The following is a 27149-nucleotide window of genomic DNA, read 5'->3' on the forward strand; positions in this document are numbered from 1 at the left end:
GAGGGTTGGTATGTTAAATGCAGTAAAACTGCAATATTCTGCTCACCAGATTATAAATGACTCTGTCTACCTTTAGAAAATCTATTCCATTACAGCTACACACTGCCATCTACTCAACAATGTGGACATTTACCCAGGTATGCCCTGTACACAAAAAGCTGTACAAATCCATACTGGCCAACTATCACCCAAATCAGCCTACCCTTGATCATCAGTAAAATGATGGAAGGTGTCCATCAACAATGCTATCAAACAGCAATAACCTGCTCTGTGACACCCAGTTTGGATTCTGCCAGGGCCACTCAGCTCCTGACCTCAGTCCAGTCTTCATTCAAACATGAACAAAAGTACTGAATTCCAGAGGTGAGGTGAGAGTGACTGCTCTTGACATCAAAACTGCTTTTCATCAAATGTTGCATCAAGGAGCCTGAGCAAAACTGAAGTAAATGGAAATTGGAAAAAATCTATCCACTTGTTGGAGTCATACCTAGCACAAAGGAAGATGGCTGCTTGTGTTGGATGTCAGTTATTTCAGCTCCAAAACAGGAGTTCCTCAGGGTTGTGCCTTAGATCAAATCATCTCCAGCTGTTTCAATAATGACCTTTCTTCTATCATAAGGTCAGAAGTGGGAATGTTCACTATTGATTACACAATGTTCAGCACCTTTCATCACTCATCAGATACTGAAGCAGACCATTGCCAAATGCTGCAAGGCACAGACAGTATCCAGGTTCTGGCTGACAAGTCACAAGCAACATTTATACCATGAAAATGTTAGACAATGACCATCCCAACAAAAGAGAATCTAACCATCAGTCTTTGATATTGAATGGTATTATTGTCACCGAATCTCTCACTATCAGCATTCTGGAGATATTATTTACTCAAAATATGAATTTGTCAAGCATTATAGGCTACAAGAGCAAGAATACTGCAGTGAGTTACTCAACTTCTGACTCCCCAAAGCCTGTCCACAATCGACAAGGCACATGTTAGGAGTGTTATGAAATACTCTTCACTTGCCTGGATGAGTACAGCTCCAACAGCACTCAAGAAGGTTGACACCATCCAGGACCAAACAGCTCGCTTGATTGGCATGACACCCACAAACTTTCACTCACTCCACCACTTACAGTCAGTAGCAGCAATGTGTACCAGCTATGTAATACATTGCCAGGATTTATCAAATCTCTTTCCAACAGCCCTTCCAAACCACTTCCACCTGTAAGGTCAAGGGCTGGAGAACATGAAATCACCACCAAGTTCTCGTCCAAATCACACACAATCTTGACTGGAAACATTTCACCATCCCTGTTGCTGGGTCAAAATCCTGGAACTCCCTCTCTTTTGGCATTGTGGGCCTACCTAAAGCAACAAGAACTCCAAAATCTCAAAAAGCTGACCGCTACCTTTTCAATGACCTCTTAAGACGGACATTAAATGTTGGCTCAGTCAACTGCACCCACATTGCCCAAATTTATTGCATTTGTGACAATTTGTTAAATATGTGGTATGTATAATATTCAGCTTTCAGAATTGATTAAAACTGAAATGCAAAACTTGCCGGTGATCCTTCACCAGTTGTCTGGTTATTTAGCAGTGAACACATTGTTATCAGCCAAAAAGGTGAACTGGTGTGTGATTCTGCAGGGGATTGTTTTGATTGCAGTAACCCGAAGCAATGCACTTCCTGTATGATCTGAAAACAGATTCCCTGCTGAGTTCTGAATCCATTCACAGGATTGAAAATGCTATTCAATCACTAACTCATTCAAACTATTAAATAATTGTGGAGACAAATTGACAATATACATATCAAGCCTACAAGAGTGATTGTAAACCACTGATGCATTAAACATGTTCTGATAGAATAGAAAATAGAATGAAATTTATGAGTATATTCTCAAGAAAAAGAAGCTATTGTGCGATAGTTTTGAAATATCTGGAGATATTTTAACTGACCGCGTTTCTCTTTCCAGTTGACCTCCAAGTTCAAAATGGCTATGTCTTCTTCCATCATGGAAAGTCTTGCATTCAGTGTTCCAAACCAAAAGATTTAACATGAGATGGTCTCCAGGAGGACTGCTGGTTTCTGATATTGAGTCCCCAAGCGGAAAATGGGATGCTGTTCTTTCAGTTTGCACTGAGCCTCACTGGAGCACTGCGGCAGGCCCAAGACAGAAAAGTTGGCCAGGGAACATGGCAGCGTATTGAAGTGGCAGGAACAGCACCATGCATGCCTAAAAATGAGCTATCAACCTGGAGAAGCTACCACACAGGACTACTTGCATGCCAAGCAACATTTGCAGCAAATGATAGACAGTTAAATAATTCCACAACCACCAGATCAAATCTAAGCTCTGCAAGTGTTTTCACATCCAGTCATGAATGGTGATAGACAATTAAACAACTTACTGGAACAGGAGGTTCCACAACTAACCCCATATTCAATGATGGAGGAGTCCAGTTTCTCAGTATAAAAGATAAGGCTGAAACCTTTGCAACAATCTGCAGCCAGAAGTGCCAAGTGGATGATCCAAATCAGAATTCTCCGAAGATCCCCACCATGAAAGGCGTCAGTCTTCAGTCAATTTGATTCAATCCACATATTACAAAGGCTATCAGCCCTGATAGCACTCTGGCAAAAGTACAGAAGACTTGTGCTCTAGAATTTTCTATGTTCCTAGCCAAGTAGTTCCAGCATAGTTACAACACTGGCATCTACCTAGAAATTTGAAACATTGTCAGGTATGTTCTGTACTCAAAGAACAGAACAAAGCCAACCAGGCCAATTACCATCAACCTACACTGGATCACCAGTGACAGAAAGGGTCATTAACAGTGCTATCAAGCAGCACTGAGAAATAACCTGCTCAGTGACATTCAGTTTGAGGTTTTACCAGGGCCACACATCCTGACTTCATTACAATCTTGGTTCAAGCAAGAACCAGCTGAATCCCAGAGGTGGGTGACAGTAACTTCCCTTGATAACAAGACTGCATTTGACCAAATATGGAATCAAGGAATGCCAGACAAACTGAACTCAATGGGAATCAAGGAACACTTTCTGCAGTTTGGAGTCATACCTAGGAGAAGATAGTTGTGGCTTTTGGAAGTCAGTCACCTCAGCTCCAGGACATCACTGCAAGAGTTTTTCAGGATTGTGTCCTAAGCCCAACCATCTTTAGCAGCTTAATCAATTGCTTTCATCATAATATCGAATTGGATGTTCACTGATAATTGCACAATGTCCCACAACATTCACAACTCCTCAGATACTGAAGCAGTCCATGTCCAAATGTAGATAGACCTGGGCAATATCCAGGCTTGGGCTGACAAGTATCAAGTAACATTTGTGCCATATGATTGGTGAGCAATCTAACTAGTGCACCTTGATAGCTGGGTGTCACCATTAGGCATATAAATTCTGTGCCCACAATACACAGGTCAGATGTTAGAAACCCAGTAACGCATATTCTGACTTCTCAAACCTTGAGCACCATCTACAAGGCACAAGTCAAGAACGTGAAGGGATACTCTTCCCATGACCTGGATGAGTACAGCTCCAACCACACTCAAGAAGCTAAACACCATGTAGGACAAAACTACCAACTTGATTGACACCACATCCAATAAGGAGAAAGTGAGAACTGCAGATGCTGGAGATCAGAGTTGAGAGTATGGTGCTGGAAAAGCACAGCAGGTCAGGTGAGGAGCAGGAGAATCGATGTTTCGGGTAAGAGTTTCCTGATGAAGGGCTCTTGCCTGAAGCGTCGATTCTCCTGCTCCTCAGATGCTGCCTGACCTGCTGTGTTTTTCCAGCACCATACTCCCGACCACATCCAATCATATTAACTCCCTCCAGCACTGATGCACTGTAGCATTAGTTGGTGCCATCTGCAAAAATTAACAAAGATTCCTTCAACACCATCTTACAAACCCATACCCATTACCATGTAGAATGGCATCCATGGTCAGTGCAGACATGTAGAGCCAAAGGGTCTGTTCCTGTGCTGCACTGTCCTATGGTCTAAAGACAAGGACATTGGACACATGGAAACTTTACTCACTGCAAGCTTCCCTCCAAGTCAATGAATGTTCTGACTCACTAATACATCATAATTCCCTCACTCGGTCAAAATCTTAGAACGCCTCCCCTAAATGCATTCAGAGTGTACTTACGCTGAATGGACTGCACCACCTTATGAAGACAGCTCATCATCACCTTCTGAAGATCAATTAGGGATGGGCAATAAATGCTGGCCCAACCAGTGAAGCCCACATCCCCTGAATGAGTAAAACAAAAGGAAGTGAAAGTTAGATTCCCAACAGCAAAGAAACGGATTCCAGCAAAGACGGACTTGTAAAGCTAATCCTAAATTTATTTTGTTTTACGTTCCTTGTTGTGCCATGAAGAGCAGGAATGCTCCACCAAATCTCAGAACGAAAGGTAACACCTTCACAGCAATCCCCCCCCCCCCCCCCCCCCCCCCCAGTTCACAACAGCAGAACACCATTGAGCATTCAAAGGGAAATTCAGCACACAAGTTTTGGCTCCTGACTTTCTAAGTCAATTCCACTATCTTGATATCTTGTATCACTTGTTATCTTGAAAACCAATGGGGAGTTACGACTTCAGGAATATGTAAGAATATGTAATAAGACAAAACTCCAGAGTGCATTAGTGTCACTCTCTGCAACCCACCTGTACAATTCTATGGACTACAATTTCCAGTATGAAATGAAGGCTGCTTGGCTGGGATTGCTGTGAAGGTGTTACCTTTCATTCTGAGATTTGGTGGAGCATTCCTGCTCTTCATGACCTAACAAGAAACATAAAACAAAATAAATTTAGGATTAGCTTTACAAGTCCCTCGTTGCTGGAATCCACTTCTTTGCTGTTGGGAATCTAACTTTCACTTCCTTTTGTTACAGTTTTAGGAAAGATCCTCAAAATCATTACACTCCCAGGTGCGGAGGTATGAGCTGGTTCCCTTTCTTTATTCACTCACCCTCATAGTTGGTCACAACAACATTAATTTAGAAAGGATCCTTTCACTTGTGGTTGCCTTTCTTCCAGACTAAATGAATCTATGTTTTAAAAGGAACCAATTTAACCAGGTTTTATTAAGTATATAAGCATGGGTTTGTGAGAAGAAATGATAATGCAACACACAGGCACACGAATTAGAAATAGGAATTGCAGGGAGGAAGCATTAATCAATCTCTTGTTACATTATTTTTATTCACTCATGGTATGTGGGTATTGTTGGCTAAGCCAGCATTTATTGTCAATCCCCAGTTGCCTTTGATGGTGTGCTGCCATTTTGAACCATTGCAGTCCATGTGCTGTAGGTAAACCCACAATCCCATTTGTGAGGGAATTCCTAACTTTTGTCCCAATGACGCTGAAGCAATGGCAAAGTCAGAATCATGAATGTTTTTTGGAGGACAACTTGCTGGGGGTTGTGTTCCCTTGTATCGGCTGCCTTTGTCCTTCTAGATGGAAGTGCTCTTGCATTTGGAAGGTGCTGTTTAAGGATCTTTGGTGAATTAAAATGTGCGCCTTGAACGCTGATGGTGGAAGCAGTGGGTATGTTTTAGTTTTTCTGCTTGAAGTTTTCCAAACTCTGTTCGAGTGTGACATTCCATGGGTCCAAACAAGATTCCACCAAATAGTCCCTGAGCTTACCTTTTTGTTGCAGTTGTTCTACTGTAAAAACAGATGTTGGAATTAAAAGTTTAATATGTCCATAGAATTTTAAGATTCTAATCTGCCATTAGGATAATATCGCATTGCCGAATAGTTACCTTTTGAACACACTTCTTAGAGACTAAGGAATAATATTAATGGACAACAAATAATCTACCTGTACATTTGGTGATTTGCACCAAGTGTGTTCAAATAAAGAATTAAAGCACCAGGAGAAATCCATCTACTGTCAAAAATAATAGATGGGTGACATAATCACATAATAAATCATGTATGAATTTTGAATATTAATAGCACAATTGTCACATCAATACACCTGTTAATGCTTAAAATATTCTTTTAAATATTGTGTTTTGTAAACTGCAAAAGAATGTGGTAAAATGCAACACAGTAGGCTTCTTTTATGCTGTAATGCCTCATTTACCCAATAGCTCAGATGAGAAATACTTGATGCTTGTTAGGTATATTCTGGAATGCAGCAGTGAGCTATTTGCTGTCTTGGATCTTTGTACACAACCCACTTATTCTAATGGTGCCACATTTCTAAAATGTCAGTAGTCATTATTTAACAGATACTGTCGTTAGTAACTTGGAGGAATCAGTTTCTAAACATAGCAAAACATATTATTTGACATTATGACTTAAACATTCTGTGATTAATGTTTTTACTAAACGTTTTGCATACATGCACATGCATGTAGCTTTCTGCTCTTCACTGGGAATGTGTTTGCATGGCTTCTGCGCTGTACTGTACTGTTCTGAGTCCTCACAAACTATCCCTTGATTACAACCAATGATATGTGCTGAAATGGCTTGCAGTGTCATGCCAACCTGCTACCAAAGTTTCTTCAAATAGATTCCCTCAATGTCCCAAACCTGAATTAAGATAGGACTGTAAGTTGAAGTCATAATGATAGCAGAGACACAAGAGCAGTAACGTTTGTGCCTACAGCTTCTATCCTGGGCCTCTCTCTTACTCTGTGGTGGACTGCACGCTCCCTAAATGAATTGAAATGACTGGACAAATGATAGCAAGACCCTCCTTCTGCTTCTGGTATTCCATGCTAGTGGCTCAGACCATTTTCAAAGGCTTTCCCAAAATTCTCCTTCTCAATAATAAGCTGTTCAGTATAGACATCTTCATGAAGTAACATTCGGGGGGCTTTACAGTTGAGGAACATTTTAATTGTAGCACTTTGGTTGCACTGCTCCAGCCGCTCTGCTATCTGCTCAGTTTGTTCCTCGGCCCTTATGGTTGTTTTTATGTGTTTTATTAAGTTGTCCTCCCTGAAATACTTATTTCCAAAATAGATAGATGTCTCTGAATTTATGCCTAGATGGTCAGCATGATCTTGAGATTTAGTGGGAAGCACATTCTCTTTGAATAAATCTGCACAATGAGACAAGAAACATATGTTAGCAAGAGTTGGTTAGTTCAGTTGGCTGGACAACTGATTTCTGAGGTAAAAACCAGGACTGTAGATGCTGGAAACCAGAGTCTAGATTAGAGTGGTTTCTGGTCAGGCAGCATCCGAGGAGCAGGAAAATCAACGTTTCGGGCAAAAGCCCTTCATCAGGAATAGTGATTTCCGATATAGAATAATGCAGAGTATGGTTCATTTCCTGTGTCGGCTGAGGACATCAACAGAGTTCTCCTTCTCAACCTCTTCCCCTGCCTCAGGTGTGGTGACCACCACCAGCTGTCTACCTCTAATGAGAGAGCAGGACCATGGTTGCTTTAGCTTTTCACTCTAAATAGTGCAACACATAGTCCCGATGTCAACATTTGCTGAACCAAGTTGCCTGTATGTGTTTTACTTTTAGCTGAGATTGGGTTTTCACTGCCCTATTTCCTCTCCTTGACATATAACCCTTATTGCCTCTTATGGTAGATCAACATTGGAGTTTATCACCAAACCAGTTCTTTTCTCTTGTGCACTGTTACCTCTTCTCAACACAAATGAAATAGCTGTGTTCAGCTTTTGAAAATCATCTCAGTGACCCACCTTCATCTCACCTCATTTTAATGGATGACTGCATGCAAGTAATTTCAACGGCATTTTGACTTGGTGCTACAATACGCGATGAATTTGTAGAGCAATAGAAGCATTCCTCTCTGTTAAAGCATGTGGGCATGAAGGTTTAAAGTAAGGAGTTAACCATGGCTTCCTATGTCCCATTACCAAAATTACATTATTTGTTTCAATGAGCATTTTTAAATTCTCAAATGTTGAATTTTCTTGCCACAGGATAATGCCTCCATTATGATAATTTAATCTGCTCCAATATTGTACATATGCGGGAAACGGTACCTATTTTATTTGCTATTTCCTACTGTGTGCAGTTGCTCACATAAATGTTTCAGATATATTTATTCTCTTCTACTATTCATCTTTGATTAAAACATGCACTATTTCGTAATTGAGGGAGATAGTCACATCTGCTAGTGAAATTTCAACAATGTTTCAATGGAGGGAGAAAAAATCATGTTAATTCTTTCTACTTTCCTCATTTGCCTTCCCTCTTGCAGCGATGGCACTCTCTGCACTTGTGGCAAATTTAGAAGGAACAAATGCTAATTAAACTAACCTTACTGGATCTGACCATCAGCTCCCTGCTTCTCTTGCTTTAGGTATTACACTGACACAGCAATTCCACTCCAACTTAATCTGGTTCACAGAATGCTGCATATTATTCCTCAATAATAAATAAATCAATGTCACTAAATTATTAAACATCCAATCGAAAGATTAGCATAAGTACAGGTCATGACTGTTAAAGCATTCAGCCCTTATTAAATAAATCCTTACCTAAGACCTAATTTTTCGCACATGAGACTACACAATAAGTATTTGGCCATGGAGTGAGTGACCGTTGCTGATTTCAATTCTGTCCTTAACCACTGCTGCTGCCCAATAACAATCTAGTGGCTTAATCTGGTGTTATGGCTGAGGACCACAGCAGGCAATTTACCCACTGAGGCATTGTGGGAACATTGTTGCTTAGATCATAAGTTGATCAAATAAATTATAGGCATGGAAAATCAAGATTTTCTGCGTGTTGACGTTTCCCAATCTATATCCAAGAAATTGGCACATCACCACTTTCTCAGGGCAACTTAGCATTGAGCACTAAATGCCAGCCTTGCAAGAACATCCTTAACCCATGAATGAACTTTAGAGAAAAGACATTCCATTGAAATTATTGGCAACCATTTTATTAATCTAATTACATTTAAATGCTTTACTGTTATCATAGCTGACATCTTCATTGGCATCCGTCAGTATTTGTTCTGCTGCCACAACCTACATAAATTCCTCCAATCTCTTCAACTCTTTCCATGGTTACTTCTTCCATTCTGACACAAAACTGCAAAATAAAATGGTGTCACACAACCTCGATACTTTACTCTGAAATTATGAAGAAACAAAACCTCTCAATCATATTATGCCTTGTGTCCGCAGGATATTTCAAAAAACTTTACAGTCATTGATACACTTGCTTGAAGTTTAATCCCTATTACAAAACAGGAATTGTGACAATTACTTTGTGCACATTAATTCCTGACAAATGGCAATACAGTGATGACCATATAATCAATAGGTTAATGATTTTAGTTGAAAGACATTGAAAAGACCATCCACATTCAATACTTCTTATTCATTCAGGGGATATGGACATTGCTGGCTGTACAGGTATTTATTGCCCATGAGAAAATGAGCTGCCTTCCTGAAATGATGTAGTCTTTTTGGTGTTGCTAGACCCACAATATTGTTAGGGTGGAGGTACCAGGACTTTGACGCAGAATGGTGAGTGACTTGGTGGGAGGGGTGTTCCTATGTATTGGCTGTCTATATCCTTCAGATGGAGAAGATGCTGTCAAAGGGCCCTTGGTGAATTTCTACAGTGCATCTTGTAGATGGTACACATTCCTGCAACATAAATTGGTAGGGGATGAATGTACAATAACACTACAGAATTATTTCTGTCCTGTGAACCTCAGTTTAACAAAGCATGTGAAAAATGGGAAAATTAAAGAGAGTCATTATCACTATTCTGATTGAACTTAGTCGTTGAACTCAAGCCCAGGAATTGGAGGATCATGTTTGGTTCCCTTTCACAAGACAATAAACTGAGCTACTGAGGTAGATGCAACATATTCTGATATGTGGTATAAAGAATATCAGGAATCATGTTGTGATTTCCTTGCAAATATTTCATTTTCAGCCAATATATTTGATGTGCATTACCCAGTGATTTATCTTTGTATTGTTTGGGGAACCTTATGCTACACAGTTTAGCTATTACATTTTTCTACATTGTGACAGTGACTACACTTTGCAAGTACTTCATTGGCTGTGAAATTTAGCAACTTTTTTCACACAGAGAGTGGTACATATATGGAATGAATACCGGAGGAAGTGGTAGAGGTGAGTACAATTACAAATTTAAAAGACATTTGGACAGGGACATGGATAGGAAAGGTTTAGAGGGATATGGACAAGTTCAGTTTAGGAAATCTGGTCAATATAGATGGGTTGGGCTGGAAGCTTTGTTTCCATGCTGCAAAGCTGTATAACTCTGTGACTAATATTCTGAGAACGTGGAAGTGCTATAAAAGTGCAAGTTATTTCTTTCTTAGTGAGTCTCAGTGGGACATCAGAAAATTAGCAATGATTCCTTGGTTTTCTTTTGCAATTGCAGTTATGTTAGCAACTGACATAATGAGCTATTCTCCTGAGAAGAGTTCAGTATGGAATTTGAGAACTGCCTTTGAGTATCACTGATTGACTGATACCCATGGTTACTTTGATAAACTGGAAGCTACAAATGACATAGAAGGGGAATGGTGTGGTGCGGGGAACAATAGAAAATTGATTGGCATTGTGAAAAATCCATTAGGTTTGCATACAAATAATCCAGGTTTTACTTAATAAAGTTTGGCCTGCTGTTGCAGTACAGATCAGAACAACCAATCAGAAAACAATTATATTTATATACCCTAAGAGATGCATTCTTTATTATACAGAAATGCCTGTGTCACTAACACCATTGAAATTGAAAAGTAAACGTATATTATTCATCAGCAGAATAATAACTATTAGAAACATGGCATATATAAGCAAAGCCATGATAGATAGGATCACATGATACCATTTTAAAACAACTAAATCAACTGATGTCTGCAAATTCAAGAATCTCAGTCTTAGATATAATCAGCAAGTAACCATCCACAGCTCTTTGGGGTAAAGAATTGCAAAGACTCATAACCCCCTTATTGAAGGTGTCATCTTCATCTTGGTGTCAAATGGCCAGACCATTATTCAGAGACAATGCCTTCATATACTGACATCCATATGTTGAACTAGACAGCAAAAGATAGTTTATTGTAAATCTTTAATATAGCACTAAGAACAGTTTCACTTCTGGTCTCTTTCTCTGTCCAGAAAACCACATCAACTGGGGAATAACTCAGATGCTTTTAATAAAAATTATAAAATAACAGACAATATCCTCCAGGGTCACTCTGACAATAACCATAAAGCAAAAGTCAAACACCAAAGAGGGAAAACTATAAAGGCAGCTAAATCAAAACGGCGTTTGAAGGGAAGATAATACAGCTCAGCCCCACAGCACCTATCTATCCCAAAAGGCTTCATGGGACACTGTGATGTTCCTCTTCAAGGCCTGCTGGGTGCAGATGTAAACACAAACGAGAGAGCAAGGAATCAGGAATTATGACTCTCTCCATGGTCGACTGCCTGGACCAACTAATGGCCACGTTAGCCAGGCCCTAGATCAGGCTGTAGTGATTATCACAAGGTCAGCCAGGTGGACATGAGTTCCCTGATTGGGACTGTTGATCTGACCAAATCAGAAACCCCTGGCTGACAGATATGAACAGGAATGTCAGATATCCTGTTCATTCTGAGAGCTTGCTCTGAAGAAGCTGGACCAGTGTCAAGGACTTTCAATGTATTAATAAAGGGTGACTGGGTGACAGGATACCAATCTCTGTGGTGTTATTTCATAGGTATTAGTGGTAGTTCTCTGACTAGCCACATCCCTTCACAGTTGGTCCCAAAGATCAGGAGCTTGGAGCTGAGGTGAAACCACAAGAATAATATGAGGTTTTCTAAATAACTGAGCAAGAATGCAAACTCTGACAAACCTATTTAGACAGTAAAAAAATCTGAATTTGCACTTTGGATGGGCCATATGCTAGAAGATGGGATTAGAATGGGCATTTGGATGTATTTGTGTCGGCATGGACAAGATGGGCCAAATGGCCCCCTTCTGTGCTGTACCATTTCTATGGTTCTATAGTCCATCGACAATGCAGATGGGGAGGTGGTGGCAGGGTGGCAATGCCACTGGACTAGTAATCCAGAACCGCAGGGCAATGCTTTGGGGCACCAGGACTTGAATCCTATCATTGCTGATGATAAAATTTAATATACCCACCATCAAAGTAATAAATTACCCAATATTGAAGGACAAGGGTAGTGTGGTAAGAATGTGAAATCAAAAGGTACGAAAACAACTTGATGGGAGGCAATGGGAAATGAAATCAAAATAGCATGGTGGTGGGGTGGGGGGGAGGGGGGTGGGGGGGTGCCCTACCTATCCCTAAAGAATTAGAACTCAACTTTCCTCAGACACTTTTTCATCAGCGTATTCAGACACACCTGTAGAGCATATGGAACTAGAGCCTAGGCCTTCTGGTCCAGACGTTGTGATACTATCATTGCACCACAAGACACCACCTGGAATTTAGCTTTCATTTCTTTTCTATCATCATACCACAAAAGCCCCTTTGTTCCTATTGTTTCGAAAAACCCGCCACCAAATTGACTAATTAACCAAGTAACAAGCACTGCTCACTAGTGGCAGTATAAAGAACTCAGTTTTTATTTTAACCCAACCATCAATCAGCCAATTATGCAATCACCCAAATTAAGAACTCTTTATTTTTATTTAAGAACTGCCCACACAACAAGAACTCAGTTCCTCAATATGCATCACTTGCTCTTGCTCAACTCTGGAGGTGTTCTGTTTTTGAGTTTTTAAAGGATCTATAGTTTTGAATTTGACCACACTTTGGCCCTCAAAAGGTGCACAGAATCTTTATTTGTAAAGAGACACATGTAAAACATTACACTAGTTTGTTCAGGTTAGAATTATATCACAGGGACTCTGCAACCAGAGTAATTTTAAACAACCTTCTTGAGTTATTCTCAAATCACATGATTTAGCGATTCAATTAATTGCAAATAAGAACTATTGGTCTCATTTTGGTCTATATAAGGCAGGGCAGGTGACTGAGGTGTCAGTGGGGGAGCAATTTGGGGCCAGCGACCATAATTCTATTCGTTTTAAAATAGTGAAGGAAAAGGATAGACCAGATCTAAAAGTTGAAGTTCTAAATTGGAGAAAGGCCAATTTTGCCGGTATTAGGCAAGAACTTTCAAAAGCTGATTGCGAGCAGATGTTCACAGGTAAAGGGACCACTGGAAAATGGGAAGCCTTCAGAAATGAGATAACAAGAATCCAGAGAAAGTATATTCCTGTCAGGGTGAAAGGAAAGGCTGGGAGTTAAGGGAATGCTGGATGACTAAAGAAATTAAGGGTTTGGTTAAGAAAAAGAAGGAAGCATTTGTAAGGTATAGACATGATAGATTGAGTGAATCCTTAGAAGAGCATAAAGGCAGTAGGAGTGTACTTAAGAGCGAAATCAGGAGGGCAAAAAGGGGACATGAGATAGCTTTGGCAAATAGAATTAAGGAGAATTCAAAGGGTTTTTACAAATACATTAGGAACAAAAAAATAACTAGGGAGAAAATAGGGCCCCTCAAAGATCAGCAAGGCAGCCTTTGTGTGGAGCCACAGAAAATGGGGGAGATACTAAACAAGTGTTTTGCATCAGTATTTACTGTGGAAAAGGATATGGAAGATATAGAATGTAGGTAAATTGATGGTGACACCTTGCAAAATGTCCATATTACAGATGAGGAAGTGCTGGATGTCTTGAAACACGTAAAGGTGGATAAATCTCCAGGACCTGATCAGGTGTACCCTAGAACTCTGTGGGAAGCTAGAGAAGTGATTGCTGGGCCTCTTGCTGAGATATTTGTATCATCGATAGTCACAAATGAGGTGCCGGAAGACTGGAGGTTGGCTAACGTGGTGACACTGTTTAAGAAGGGTGGTAAGGACAAGCCAGGGAACTAGAGACCAATGAGCCTGACCTCGGTGGTGGGCAAGTTGTTGGAGGGAATCCTGAGGGACAGGATGTACATGTACTTGGACTGATTAGGAATAGTCAACATGGCTTTATGCGTGGGAAATCATGTCTCACAAACTTGATTGAGGTTTTGAAGAAGTAACAAAGAGGATTGATGAGGGCAGAGTGGTAGATGTGATCTATATGGACTTCAGTAACATGTTTGACAAGGTTCCCCATGGGAGACTGGTTAGGAAGAGTTAGATCTCACGAAATACAGAGAGAACTAGCCAATTGGATACAGAACTGGCTCAAAGGTAGAAGGCAGAGGGTGGTGGTGGAGGGTTGTTTTTCAGACTGGAGGCCTGTGACCAGTGGAGTGCCACAAGGATCAGTGCTGGGTTCTCTACTTTTCATCATTTATATAAATGATTTGGATGTGAGCTTAAGAGGTACAGTTAGTAAGTTTGCAGATGACACCAAAATTGAAGGTGTAGTGGACAGCGAAGAAGGTTACCTCAGAATACAACAGGATCTTGATCAGATGAGCCAATGGGCTGAGAAGTGGCAGATGGAGTTTAATTCAGATAAATGCGAGGTGCTGCATTTTGGGAAAGCAAATCTTAGCAGGACTTATACACTTAATGGTAAGGTCCTGGGAGTGTTGCTGAACAAAGAGACCTTGGAGGGCAGGTTCATAGCTCCTTGAAAGTGGAGTCGCAGATAGATAGGATAATGAAGAAGGCGTTTGCTATGCTTCTCTTTATTGGTCAGAGTATTGAGTACAGGAGGTCATGTTGCTGCTGTTTCACAGGTCAGCTTTGGTTAGGCCACTGTTGGAATATTGCGTGCAATTCTGGTCTCCTTCCTGTCGGAAAGATGTTGTGAAACTTGAAAGGGTTCAGAAAAGATTTACAAGGATTTGGCCAGGGTTGGAGGATTTGAGCTACAGAGAGAGGCTGAACAGGCTGGGGCTGTTTTCCCTAGAGTGTCAGACGCTGAGGGGTAACCTTATAGAGGTTTATAAAATTATGAGGGGCATGGATAGGATAAATAGACAAAGTCTTTTCCCTTGGTTGGGGGAGTCCAAAACTAGAGGGCATAGGTTTAGGGTGAGAGGGGAAAGATATAAAACGGACCTAAGGGGCAACGTTTTCACGCAGAGTGTAGTACGCATATGGGATGAGCTGCCAGAGGAAGTGGTGGAGGCTGGTACAATTGCAACATTTAAGAGGCATTTGGATGGGAATATGAATAGGAAGAGTTTGGAGGGATATGGGCCGGGTGTTGGCAGGTGGGTCTAGTTTGGGTTGGGATATCTGGTCGGCATGGACGGGATGGACCGAAGGGTCTGCTTCCGTGTTGTACATCTCTATTGAAACCCAAAATGGTTTTATATTTCAATGAAACTATAAATAGTACATAGAGGCGCAGTACAGGCCCTTTGGCCCTCAATGTTGTGCCGACCTGTGAAACGAATCTGAAGCCCATCTGACCTACACTATTCCGTTATCATCCATATATTTATCCAATGACCATTTAAATGCCCTTAAATTTGGCAATTCCACTACTGCTACAGGCAGGTCATTCCATGCCCCTACTACTCTTTAGGTTAGATTAGATTCCTTTGGCCCAACAAGTCCACACCGACCCTCCAAAGATTAGCCCACCCAGAACCATTGTGCTCTGAGTAATGCACCTAACACAATGGACAATTTAGCATGGCCAGTTCACCTGACTGCACATCTTTGGGCTGTGGGAGGAAACTGGAGCAAACCCATGCAGACACAGGGAGAATGTGAAAACTCCACATCCAATGCTGGAATCGAACCTGGGGCCCTGGTACTGTGAGGCAGCAGTGATAACCACTGAGCCACCATGCCACCCCAATGAGTAAAGAACCTACTTCTGAGATCTGTCTGATATCTATCACCCCTCAATTTAGAGCTATGTCCCCTCATACCAGCCATCATCATCCAAGGAAAAAGGCTGTCACTGTCCACCCTATCTAATCCTCTGATTATCTTATATGTCCATATTAAGTCACGTCTCAACCTTCTTCTCTATAACGAAAACAGCCTCAAGTCCCTCAGCCTTTTCTCATAAAACCTTCCCTCTATACCAGGCAACATCCTAGTAAACCTCCTCTGCACCCTTTCCAAAGCTTCTACATCCTGCCTGTAATGTGGATATAAGGTGCAAATAACAATTACTGATACACAATCATCTGATAGCTGTTTTACGCCACGAATACACTTAGGGATGAGGAAGAAATGACTATCTGTGTGATGGTGCTGCCCCCTAGCAGTTCCGATCTACCTGGATGTCCAAGTGTGTGTGTGTGAGGTGGTGTTCTGTGGGAACTGAGGAATATTCTCTGCGGTGACAGTATAAGTATGATAATAAGCCTTCTGACTTATCTGGTGAATTAATGTTTGAAACTGAGTGAGATGTTCTGAAGGAACTGAATAACAAGGAGATATTCTGTGTGATTTCAATGAAAGGGTGTTGGCCTGCTGCTTGAATTTGTTTTAACCTACGCCTGTTCATGAGATGATGATTTAAAGAAGCAGGATGACAGAGGAGCAATTCCTATGATTCAGGTACAGTGTGGAGTTGCTGCCCCCTGCTGCTCAGTGTCATCTGACTATTCAAGAAACAAGGCCAGCCACTGGGTTAGAGGTGATTAAAGAAAACACTTATTTTGTATAAAATTTGCACTCTTTGTGAGAAAGGCTTTCTATGGGGAATGTACATTTGTAAAATTGCATATAATAAGTTAAATTCCAGGATCTTTAATGATATTTTAAAGGTCATAATTAAGCTGCAATAAACTAAATTCTGCTTCTATTATATGGGATATGGAATTTCCTGGGAATATTCATGGATATTTTGGGTTTGTTGTCTACAATTCCATCCTTTTTTTCTACAAACACTTCCTGTGAGTGACTTACTGTCTCGCAATGTGAGATGATCTGAAGGAGCTGCTTAACCTGACTAATCTCAAATGTTGTCTATTGTTTGGAGGTTTGTGGTTCAGTAGCTGTTCTGCTGTTTCAATGCCTGTCTGTGTGTGAGGTATTGGATAAAATAAAGGAATTATTTAGAATTCAGTTACATGCAATTTGGAAGTGCTACCTTCATCCAAGGTGTTGCATTGATATCTAAAATGTAATGCTACTATTTTCTAATATCCAGGTTAACATAAAGAAGAAATAATCTCCATGAAAGACTAAATTTGTCAATAATATTCTTGATTTTGTTTAGATTTGATAATATTATGTGGTCTGGCCTCTGGCTGGGTATCTTATCTGCTGCAGTAATGTTTATATTATCTCCTGTAGCATAAGAAACCGGGTGTGTGTACCATAATATTGAAGAATCCAAGAAACATTTATTACAGCCTTACAAACATTGTTTCTCAGGTACCTAAGTTTCTGATCCAACATTATGTTCATTTTCTCAACCTTTAAAGAAAAATATCCTTGTATCTCGGAATGGTCAGATAATTGTTTGCTGGGCAAAGGTTGCTTGCACATGCCTTCCCAGTCTAAGTTATGCCACGGCTATGAACCAATTCTTCATTGTTAATAAAAATGTAGCAATGCAATGTGAAAATTTTGTTTTGTTAATCAACATTTAATGATAGTTGAATTACTAGTGCATACCATTCATTTTGCTAGAGTGTTTTGAGAATGGATAGTGAAGTGACAATGTGATATGGGTCACTCCCCATTCAGTACATGTGTAGGGTGTAGGTTTGCTCGCTGAGCTGTAGGTTTGATATCCAGACGTTTCATTACCTGGCTAGGTAACATCATCAGTGGTGACCTCCAAGTGAAGCGAAGCTGTTGTCTCCTGCTTTCTATTTATATCTTTCTCCTGGATGGGGTTTCTGGGGTTTGTGGTGATGTCATTTCCTGTTCGTTTTCTGAGGGGTTGATAGATGGCATCGAGATCTATGTGATGTTTATGGCGTTGTGGTTGGAGTGCCAGGTCTCTAGGAATTCTCTGGCATGTCTTTGCTTAGCCTGTCCCAGGATAGATTTTAGAAATGACAGCCAGACTACTAAGACCCCTCGGAATCCTAGTAGCACACAAACCCACCAACACTCTCAAACAAAAACTAACAAACTTAAAAGACCCAGTACAACCCATGGACAAAACCAACATCGTCTACAAAATTCCATGCAAGGACTGCCACAAACACTACATAGGACAAACAGGAAGAAAATTAGCCACTAGGGTACACGAACACCAGCTAGCCACAAAAAGACACGACCCTCTCTCCCTCGTAGCCCTACATACGGAGGAAAAAAACCCACCATTTCAACTGGGACAACACGTCTATCCTGGGACATGCCAGAGAATTCCTAGAGGCCTGGTACTCCAACCACAATGCCATAAATAAACACATAGATCTAGATACCATCTATCAACACCTCAGAAAATGAACAGGAAATGACATCACCACAAACCCCAGGAATCCCATCCAGGAGAAAGATATAAATAGAAAGCAGGAGACAACAGCTTCGCTTCACTTGGAGGTCACCACTGATGATGTTACCTAGCCAGGTAATGAAGCGTCTGGATATCAAACCTACAGCCCAGCGAACAAACCTACACCCTAAACCACAACCTGAGCTACAAACCTTCACAAACCTTGAGTACATGTGTCTTGCAGCAGGTTTGTCAGATACTATCCACTTCAGGATACAAAACAAACTGAAACATGTGCTCATCATGTGAGCAATGGTAATGCTTGTTTTGTTACTAAGTTGTTGAGTGATGGAAAATTTAGAGAAGTAATCCATCCTTGAACCTAATCTTCACTGTTCGCTGCGGACATGTGTGTTGCTGCTTTCATCCAAGGAACGTCATGTGGATGTCAAAACACCCTTCACCTCTGGGGGTGGTACATTTGGAACATTTCACAGGCATTCAAGAGTCAACAAATATCTTGATTGATCCCTGGCCAGTAAACTAATTCATAAGCAAGTGTCTTAGAACAAAGAACAAACATAATTAAAGCACAGGAACAGGTCCTTTGGCCCTCCAAGCCTGTGCCACTCCAGATCGAAACTTGTCACCTATTTTCTAAGGATCTGTATCCCTCTGCTCCCTGCCAATTCATGTATCTGTCTAGAGATACCTTAAACAACGCTATCATGCCCGCCTCCACCACCTCCTCTGGCAACATGTTCCAAGCATCCACTACCTTCTGTGTAAAGAACTTTCCACACATATCTCCCTTAAACTTGTCCCCTCTCACCTTGAATTTGTGACCCCTAGTAACTGAGTCCCCCACTCTGGGAAAAAGCTTCTTGCTATCCACCCTGTCTGTACCTCTCATGATTTTGTAGACCTCAATCAGGTCCCCCCTCAACCTCTGTCTTTCTAATGAAAGTATCCTAGTCTATTCAACCTTTCTTCATAGCTCGCTCCCTCCATACCAGGCAACATCCCTGTGAACCTCCTCTGCACCCTCTCCAAAGCAGCCACATTCTTTTGGTAATGTGGTAACCAGAACTGTACACAGTATTCCAAATGTGGCCAAACCAAAATCCTATACAACTGTAACGTGACCTGACAACTCTTGTACTCAATGCCCCGTCCGATGTAGGAAAGGATGTCGTGTGCCTTCTTGACCGCTCTATCAACCTGCGTTGCCACCTTCAGGGTACAATGGACCTGAACACCCAGATCTCTCTGTACATCATCTTCCCAGGGCTTTTCCTTTTACTGTACAGTTCGCTCTTGATTTGGATCTTCATCACCTCGCATTTTCCCAGATTGAACTACATCTGCCATTTCTCTGCCCAGCTTTCCAATCTATCTATATTCTGCTGCATTCTCTGACAGTCCCCTTCACTACCTGCTACTCCACTAATCTTGGTGTCTTCTGCAAACTTGCTAATAAGATGGAAGGAAGTTGTGAAACTTGAAAGGGTTCAGAAAAGACTTACAAGGATGTTGCCAGGTTGGAAGGTTTGAGCTATAGGGAGAGGTTGAATAAACTGGGGCAGTTTTCCCTGGAGTGTTGAAGGCTGAGGAGTGACCTTATAGAGGTTTATAAAATCACGAGGGGCATGGATAGGGTAAATAGACAAAGTCTTTTCCCTGGGGTGGGAAGTCCAGAACTAAAGAGCATAGTTTTAGGGTAAGAGGGGAAAGGAATCTAAGGGGCAACTTTTTCATGCAGAGGGTGGTACATGTATGGAATGAGTTGCTAGTGGAAGTAGTGGAGGCTAGTACAATTGCAACATTTAAAATGGATGGGTATATGAATAGGAAGGGTTTGGAAGGATATGGGATGGGTGCAGGCAAGTGGGACTAGATTAGGTTGGGATATCTGGTCAGCATGGACGGGTTGGACCGAAGGGCCTGTTTCCTTGCTGTACATCTCTATGATTCTATGACCTCTACCTTCCTCCAAATCATTTATGTATATCACAAATAACAATGGTCTCAACATGAATCCCTGTGGAACACCATTTTGAGAAACTCCCTTCCACTACTACACTCTGTCTCCTGCTGTCCAGCCAGTTCTCTATCCATCCAGCTAGTACACCCTGGACCCCATGCAACTTCACTTTCGCCATCAGCCAACCATGGGGAGCCTTATCAAATGTCTTACTGAAGTCCATGTACAGAGGAACCTCCATTATCCAAATATCAATTATCTGAATATCGGATTATCCAAAGGAAATCTCGAGGTCCTGATAGAAACATTACATCATAGACATGTTTCCAATACTGATCATGTCTTTTGTTTACAGTGATTAAAAGTGAACTCGGTATCAATTCAGGTATGGCTCGTAATCCAGCAATGTTTTGGGAGGCCACTAAGGCATATTTATGAGGCCTGATAATTTCATATTCAATGACTAGAAGGAGGCAAAGGGAGGAGCAGCAATGGATGCTGGAGACCCGACTGAAGGTAGCTGAGAAAACATATTATAATAGGCTGTCATTGCTTAAGCTGCAGTGGGTTACAGCTCTCTGAGCTGTTCTCGACTCAGTGTACACACAAGTGGCCAGAAAAAGAGGTCTCCTTTGCCAAACAAAGACTGTTTTTATTTGGAGATAAGCCTGGTAGATATCTGGTTTATTTGACTAGGAGGAAAAAAGCTTCCCAATCTATTATGTCTGTTAGGGAGAAGGCTGGTATAATTACCAGTGAATTTTACAAGATCAATATTAGGTTTAGGGAATACTTTGCAGGGCTATATCGGTCGGGGGTGGGACGAACATGGTACAATGGGAATGCAGTACTTTTTTGAAAACCTGGACCTCCCCAATATAAACACGAAGCAGGCTTCCCTTTTGAATGTGCCTTTAACGGTACAGGAAGTGCAGGAAGCAATAAGGCATCTGGAGGGTGTCAAAGCACCAGGGCCAGATGGATTTCCAACTGAATTCTATAAGGAATTCATAAATGTATTAGTGGAGCCACTTCTGGGGATGTATAGCTATTCTTATACATAGGATTGTCTGCCGCTTTTTCTTAGGGAGGCTGATATCGCCCTCATTTTAAAGAAGGGAAAAGACCCTGAAGAATGTGCTCAATATTGACCAATTTCACTGCTGAAAGTAGATTTTAAAATTCTATCCAAGATGCTGCCCCTGAGGTTGGAAAAGGTCCTGCCCCATATTATAAAAGAAGATCAGACGGGTTTTGTCAAGGGCCAAAGCTTCTCCAACAATATCAGGAGGGTACAAAATATAGTGCAGGTATGCCAGCAAAGATTGATTCTGGTTTGGTGGTCTCCCTAGACGCAGAAAAGGCATTTGACAGGATAGAATGGCTGGATCTAATTGAGGTCCTAAAGCGGTTTAGTTTGGGGGGATCCTTTGCTGGATGAGTGCCAGTACTGAATAATGATCGTAAGGTGGCAGTCATTACAAATGGCATTAAGTCAGTATGTGGATGTACCTGCTAGAGAAGGTGTAAAACTTGACCTACTCTTGGGAAATAAGGCAGGGCAGGTGACTGAGGTGTCAGTGGGAGAGCACTTTGGGACCAGCAACCATAATGCTATTAGATTTAAAATAGTGATGGAAAAGGATAGACCAGATCTAAAAGTTGAAGTTCTAAATTGGGGAAAGGCCAATTTTGACGGTATTAGGCAAGAACTTTCAAAAGCTGATTGGGAGCAGATGTTTGCAGGTAAAGGGACAGCTGGAAAATGGAAAGCCTTCAGAAATGAGATAACAAGAACCAGAGAAAGTATATTCCTGTCAGGGTGAAAGGAAAGGCTGTTAGTTAAGGGAATGCTGGATGACTAAAGAAATTGAGGGTTTGGGTAAGAAAAAGAAGGAAGCATATTTAAGGTATAGACAGGATAGATCGAGTGAATTCTTAGAAGAGTATAAAGGCAGTAGGAGTATACTTAAGAGGGAAATCAGGAGGGCAAAAAGGGGACATGAGGTAGCTTTGGCAAATAGAATTAAGGAGAATCCAAAGGGTTTTTACAGATACATTAAGGACAAAAGGGTAACTAGGGAGAGAATAGGGCCCCTCAAAGATCAGCAAGGCGGCCTTTGTGTGGAGCCGCTGAAAATGGGGGAGATACTAAACGAGTCTTTTGCATCAGTATTTACTGTGGAAAAGGATATGGAAGATATAGACTGTAGGGAAATAGATGGTGACATCTTGAAAATGTCCAGATTACACAGGAGGAAGCGTTGGATGTCTTGAAAAGCATAAAGGTGGATAAATCCCCAGGACCTGATCAGGTGGCACCTAGAACTCTGTGGGAAGCTAAGAAGTGATTGCTGGGCCTCTTACTGAGATATTTGTATCATCGATAGTCACAGATGAGGTGCCGAAAGACTGGAGGTTGGCTAATGTGGTGACACTGTTTAAGAAGGGTATTAAGGGCAGGCCAGGAAACTATAGACCAGTGACCCTGACCTCGGTGGTGGGCAAGTTGTTGGAGGGAATCCTGAGGGACAGGATGTACATGTATTTGGAAAGGCAAGAACTAATTAGGGATAGTCAACATGGCTTTGTGCGAGGGAAATCATGTCTCACAAACTTGATTGAGTTTTTTGAAGAAGTAACAAAGAGGATTGATGAGGGCAGAGCAGTAGATATGATCTATATGGACTTCAGTAAGGCTTTCAACAAGGTTCCCCATGGGAGACTGGTTAGCAAGAGTTAGATCGCACGAAATACAGAGAGAACTAGCCAATTGGATACAAAACTGGCTCAAAGTTAGAAGACAGAGGGTGGTGGTGGAGGGTTGTTTTTCAGACTGACCAGTAGAGTGCCACAAGGATCAGTGCTGGGTCCACTACTTTTCATCATTTATATAAATGATTTGGATGTGAGATTAAGTGGTATAGTTAGTAAGTTTGCTGATGACACCAAAATTGGAGGTGTAGTGGACAGCGAAGAAGGTTACTTCAGATTACAACAGGATCTGGACCAGGTGGCCAATGGACTGAGAAGTGTCAGATGGAGTTTAATTCAGATAAATGCGAGATGCTGCATTTTGGGAAAGCAAACTTTGCAGGACTTATACTGTTGCTGAACAAAGAGACCTTGGAGTGCAGGTTCACAGCTCCTTGAAAGTGGAGTCGAGGGTAGATAGGATAGTGAAGATGGCATTTGGTATGCTTTCCTTTATTGGTCAGCGTATTGAGTACAGGAGTTGGGAGGTCATGTTGCGGCTGTACAGGACATTGGTCAGACCACTGTTGGAATATTGTGTGCAATTCTGATCTCCTTCCTATCGGAAAGATGATGTCAAACTTGAAAGGGTTCAGAAAAGATTGACAAGGATGCTGCCAAGGTTGGAGGATTTGAGATATAGGGAGATGCTGAACAGGCTGGGGCTGTTTTTCCTGGAACGTCGGAGGCTGAGGAGTGACCTTGTAGAGGTTTATAAAATCATGAGGGGCATGGATAGGATAATTAGACAAGGTCTTTTCCCTGGGTTGAGGGAGTCCAGAAATAGAGGGCATAGGAGAGGGGAAAGATATAAAAGAGACCTAAGTGGCAACTTTTTCACGCAGTGGGTGTTACGTGAATGGAATGAGCTGCCAGAGGAAGTGGAGGAGGTTGGTACAATTGCAACTTTTAAAAGACATTTGGATGGGTATATGATTAGGAAGGGTTTGGAGGGATATGGGCCGGGTGCTGGCAGGTGGAACTAGATTTGGTTGGGATATCTGGTCGGCATGGACGGGTTGTTTCCGTGCTGTACATCTCTATGACTCTATGACTCTCTAAGTCAAATAACTTTAATGTGGGAAGAGATAGTTGACAGGGTGTCTTTTATCACCGCTGTTATTTACCTTGGTGATTGAACTGTTAGCTGAAATAGTAATGCTAAAGGTGGAAATGGGCGAGCATAAGATGATCGTATATGCTGACGACATCCTTTTATTTTTGGCCAATCCGGAGAAGTCCGTTCCTCGATTGAGCCAAACAATCAATTCATGTGGTGGTTACAGGATCACTTTTACAAAACTGGAAGCCATGCCATTGGGGGATTAGTGGAGGTGAATGTGGAGTTGCCTAATCTGAAGGATGGAATGCAATTCCCGTTTAGATAGTCACCAAAAGGGTTTTTATATTTGGGAATTTTTATTACCCCTTCCTTCCACCAGCTGTATAAAGCGAACTATGTACAACTACAAGAGGATAAAACAGGATTTGGAACGGTGGGAGGGGTTACCGTTATCATGTTTGGGCCAATAACCATGATTAAGATTAATGTTCTTCCTCGACTGCTGTATCCCATGAGAATTCTCCCGTTGTTGTTACCTAGACAAGTGTTATGGAGGATTAATGGTTGACTAGGATCCTTTATTTGGTGCCAAAGGCATCTTCTAATTAAATTCACTAAATTGCAGCTTTTGCAGGGTGAGGGAGGGATGGATCTTCCGGATTTGAAGAAATACCAAATAAGTGCTCTGTTAACGTATGTTGGTGACTGGGTACAGGGGAATTCAGAGTCGATTTGGCTTGATATTGAAGCCTCGCAGTCGAGATGTCCTTTAATTAATTTATTATTCATAGACAAGATGAAATCCATGACCCAGTAGTGTAAGAGTCCGATTATTTTAAGTACCGTGAAAGCCTAGAGGATAATAAGGCAAGACGAGAGCAGTTGGTCGAAGACTTCGCCATTTACCCCGTTGGTGGGTGCCCAAGGATTTAAACCTGGGGCAATGGACTCCGGCTTTAAGGCATGGGAGAATAAGGGAATCTTCTGTCTGAGAGACTTATTTAAAGGGGAGGTCCTGATGTCATTTAGTCAGTAAAGTCAAAAATATGGATTGACTAATAGGGACCTTCTCTGATATTTCCAGAAAAGGGACTTTATACAGAGGAAGACCACACTCCTGGTGTTACAAATCAGACGTGGAGAAAAGAATACTCCGGTGTACGGATGCTCTTTCACTCAGTATCTTACAGCATTCACTGAAAGGTTGCGCCCTGGGGGACATGGAAGAACTCTGTAGGACATGGAATTGAGAGTTAGGAGAGGATATTTCATCAGAGGTATGGGAAGACATCTGGGGGAATGTAAGGAAAATCTCAGTCTGTAACAGAGCACAGGCCATGCAATTGAAGATCCAGAGCTCATATGGCGCCAGAGAGGCTAGCTAAGTTCAAGAGAGGAGTATCATCCCAAATGTAAAATTAGTATAGGCACTCTTATACACAGCTACTGGTCATGTTGTAATATCCAGAGATACTGGAGTGCTATAATAAGGGAGCTAACGGACATCCTGGGGATTGAAATTAACATGGATCCGATATTTCTTCTTTTGGGGTTGCCAAGTTTGTCCTCTCTGGGGGAACATGGGAAGACATTGTGTAACATTTTTACCCACTGTGGGAGGAAGAACATTCTGGTGAATTGGGCATCAAGAAAACCACCAGGTCTTTATGGGGTGGCATAGGCTGGTGATGGAGCATCTCCCCCAAAACTACCTCACAAATATGGTGCACCATAAAATGGAACAGTTTTACAAGACGTGGTGGCCCTTTTTAAATTATATTGACGCAGACTTATCAGCAATATTAATTAGGGCCATGGTATAGCCATGGGAATCAATCTGGGCACCCATGGGGCCCTGGGAGGGGGGAGGCTGGGGGAAAAGAATACTGGCACAATGACTGGTGCTCCCAGGGATGGGAGCCTCAGTGGAGGTGTGGTGAATGAAATAGAATAAAGTAGTGAGATATAATTTAAATTAATTTGAATTTAGTTTAATTTAATTTTTATTTAATATGTTTGTAGTTTAGTTTAAGTTAAGTAGATATGTTTGTTCTGGTAGAATAGTAGGTCGTTTATTAACAATGGTTCTGTGTTATGGCGTTTTTGTACGGCCATTTTTCTGTTTTGATGAGTTTTTTTGTATATAAATGTTTTGTAAAATATTTAAAAAGATTGCCAATAAAAATATTTATAACAAAAAGTGAACCTGGCCGACTGAAATGCTGCCGAGAACAGTCCAGGACTGATGGGAGCCCATCTCCAAATAATTGACCTCCTGCCCTCTCTCTCTCCCCAAACACTTTCCCTGGAATTCTACACAGGCGTGTACCCTAAACCCCCCCTACCCCAGCTAATCTCTCTAACATTGTCCTATACAAGGCAGAGGTGGAACCTGTCAAACTGTTGCAGTTAAAAGTTGCGTGTGTGTGTGAAGACTCACCCCCCCAAAAGGCAGCAGCAGCAGCAGTAGTCTTGTTGTTGGTGTCCAGTCCAGCTGCCCCGGAGAGGGGGTGGGAGCAGACGAGGGGTGCATGGGGAGGGGTTGGGCAGGGAGCAGACGGAGGGTGGATGGAGGGCAGGGATGGGGACAGACAGGGGCAGTGTTGGACAGGTTTAGGGGAAGGGGGACAGTGTTGGATGGTTAGGGGGACAGGCAGGGATGTGGGCGGGCATGGAGCAGTGTTGGACAGAGTTGGGGGGGCAGTGTTGGGGGCGGGCAGGGGGCGGTATTGGACAGGGTGGGGGGCAGATGGGGGCAGTGTTGGACGGGGTCGGGTGGCAGACCGGGGCAGGCAGGGGGCAGGGGGCTCGCATGCGGTGTGCTGTGCGTCTCCTGAATGGGGAGCCGACTTAACAGAAAATTCCAAGCCCCAGAGGAAAGACATTGAATTAATTAACCGAATAATCAATGATCCGTACGAAATAGTGCCCGCCCATCTCGTTTGGATAATTGAGGTTCCTCTGTATATC

This window comes from Chiloscyllium plagiosum, unplaced genomic scaffold (genome assembly GCF_037043375.1).
Source record: "Chiloscyllium plagiosum isolate Xiang-an unplaced genomic scaffold, Cpla_swu_hap1 HiC_scaffold_16, whole genome shotgun sequence".
Classification (NCBI taxonomy): domain Eukaryota; kingdom Metazoa; phylum Chordata; class Chondrichthyes; order Orectolobiformes; family Hemiscylliidae; genus Chiloscyllium; species Chiloscyllium plagiosum.